Source organism: Schistocerca gregaria, chromosome 5 (assembly GCF_023897955.1).
Source record: "Schistocerca gregaria isolate iqSchGreg1 chromosome 5, iqSchGreg1.2, whole genome shotgun sequence".
In the NCBI taxonomy this organism is placed as follows: Eukaryota; Metazoa; Arthropoda; class Insecta; order Orthoptera; family Acrididae; genus Schistocerca; species Schistocerca gregaria.
This window is the reverse complement of record NC_064924.1, coordinates 408800698-408803692: the sequence shown is the minus strand read 5'-3', so window position 1 is coordinate 408803692 and position 2995 is coordinate 408800698.

Here is a 2995-nt window from a genome sequence, read left to right as displayed (position 1 = left end):
AGGGTTTCTCGAGAAGAAAAGTTTGACAAAGTTGGCATCTGTTTTCATCGGAAGTGCTAAACTGCACATGTTCCATGGCGACTTGGATTTTTTTTAAATGTTGGGTTTTCTTCCACAAGCGGTGTTGGTTATTGGAAACAGAAAAAATATTTAGATTTTACAATAACAGAACAGAGCTGACACCCGTACCATGTGTGTACAAGAACTTAAGTGGATGAAGAAATTTTCATTAAATAACATGCTAAGAGAAACATTCAGCTCTAATGACGGAGAAAAACATAGTTGTTTATGACATAGTGGGAGCAGTCGCCGGCAGAGTGACGTGTGCATAGGTGTAAGTTGTTTTTTATTCTCTGGTACGGTTCCAGTTGACAGTTCCGTTATTCCTTAGATTTTATTGTTATTTCTTGGTTATGCCTATGATTGTCAATAAATTTTATGTCAATCCTGATGTGTTAAAATTTTTTGGATATGTCATACCAATAGTAAGGGTACTTACAAAGTGATGACCTCCCAAACAATCACCAAGATTCATAAACAGACATGCAGGGCGAAGCAATATCATCGGGCCAAGTTATGATGTGCATGCATACTAACCAGCAGTTAGCAAACCTCCGAGACGCGTTGTGCAGACAGATCGAAGAACTGCAATTGGCAATGGAGAGCGGGGGAGTTCAATGCCGAGCCCGAGTACAACAGATATGCGGCGACAAACAACCAGCAAACGGAGGTGCGGATGCTGCAGTTCCTGCCAGACAAACCGGTACTTTGGTTCAAATGGCTCTATGCACTATGGGACTTAACATCTGAGGTTATCAGTCCCCTAGACTTAGAACTGCTTAAACCTAACTAACCAAAGGATATCACACACATCCATGCCTGAGGCAGGATTCGAGCCTGCAGCTGTAGCGGCAGCGCGGCTCTGGACCGAAGCACCTAGAACCGCTCGGCCACACCGGCCGGTCAGTACTTTGGTTTGTGATGCTTAAGCTAGATTTGAGCAGAATGAAATATCCAATGAACGCATGGGGTTTGTGGTGCCAATCAAAGCATTATAGATGAAGATGGCTGTTGTGGTGAGAGACATCATACTTAAGCCAGCCAGCAGAATGACAGTATATGTACTTGGAAAATTGTGATCAGCAGGATGTGCAAACTGCTAGCTCAACATATAGACAGGTACTAAAGATCAAGGAAATGGAAGACAGAACATCCTACAAATATTAGTGACACCAACAATGAAGGAGAGCTACCTGATGCGAAGCTGTTGCACATACGGCTAGCACAGTTATTGGGGGCAGCCTAGGGAGCAGTAGTGACCTGTGATAAAGACGATGTGCAGGTGCAGATAACGGTGGCAGACGAAGTTTTCGCAACATTGGACAGTACATGTACAGCATACATAACAATAGGATACAGAGTCCTAAGGAAATGCAATCCAAAAAAAAGGGAAGTAGGTTACAGTACTCTTGTTCGCCCACTGCTTGAATACTGCTCAGCAGTGTGGGATCCGTACCAGATAGGATTGATAGAAGAAATAGAGAAGATCCAATGGAGAGCAGCGCGCTTCGTTACAGGATCATTTAGTAATCGCGGAAGCGTTACGGAGATGATAGATAAACTACAGTGGAAGACTCTGCAGGAGAGACACTCAAGAGCTCGGTACGGTCTGTTGTTAAAGTTTCGAGAACATACTTTCACCAAAGAGTCAAGCAGTATATTGCTCCCTCCTACGCATATCTCGCGAAGAGACCATGAGAATAAAATCAGAGAGATTAGAGCCCACACAGAATCATATCGACAATCCTTCTTTCCACGAACAATACAAGACTGGAATAGAAGGGAGAACCGATAGAGGTACTCAGGGTACCCTCCGCCACACACCGTCAGGTGGCTTGTGGAGTATGGATGTAGATGTAGATAGTCACTGACTGTTTTGCACAGCAAGAGACCACAGCAATAAGGAACGGCCAGCACATGAATATCACTGAAAAGCTACATGAGCCCTGTAGTAGAGAGGCAAGTGTCGATGTTATTGCAAAACAAGAAGAACATACCTGGGCCAAGAACAAATAAAACACAGCTACTGGTAATAGCCAGTTAGTATCAACAGCTGTCTGGTGACAGAGCAACAAGACGGATCAAACAATGTGCGTACCAAAATGACGCCAAATGACAACAGTGGCCGGACGTTGGCCTGGCAGGCGGCAAAAATCAACAGCAGCGCTTTCAGCAGAGAGTGATGAGGAACTTTGTCAACTTATCTACACCACCACACAGGTTATATATTAAAGAGATGAGGTTGGGACACAACATCCTAATTGATTTGGGATCAGACGTTATTGCACAGCCCATTGGAGACAGCAGAACTGCAGCCACAGCCCCGCAAATGAATCTTATAGCAGTGAATAAGTCAGCAATAGCAAGACAGGGAAACTACAAAAATGGAGGTAGATTTATTGTTCAATGAGTTACCAAGGGAACTTAGTATTAGCGGAGGTGGTAGAGGCCATACTGGGTGCCAATTTCCTACATGAGACGGGAATAGAGGTATGTATCAGCGCTACACAGATGAGGAAAGATAGAGAATTCGTCACAGGTATACTAGGACGAAAAACAAATCAGACCATGAACTACACACATACAGTTTGGTAGTAAATGGTGAAAGTGGCAGCAACTTGGTGCATATGCTGAATGTGTCACACAGCACAGTGCGCCACATTAGGATGACTTCAGGTCAATTAGTCTTGAAGTGGCCATGGAGGTTAGCCACAGATCGTTTCAAAGCAGCAAAGCATGAATTTGAAGGTTTGTTGAAGACTGGCATGCTATGTACCGGGTGATCAAAAAGTCAGTATAAATTTGAAAACTTAATAAACCACGTAATAATGCAGACAGAGAGGTAAAAACTGACACACATGCTTGGAATTGTAAGTAGGCTGTTTAGGCTTTCTTATTGGTAACGCCGCTTAGCGCTCGGTATGAAAAATCACTG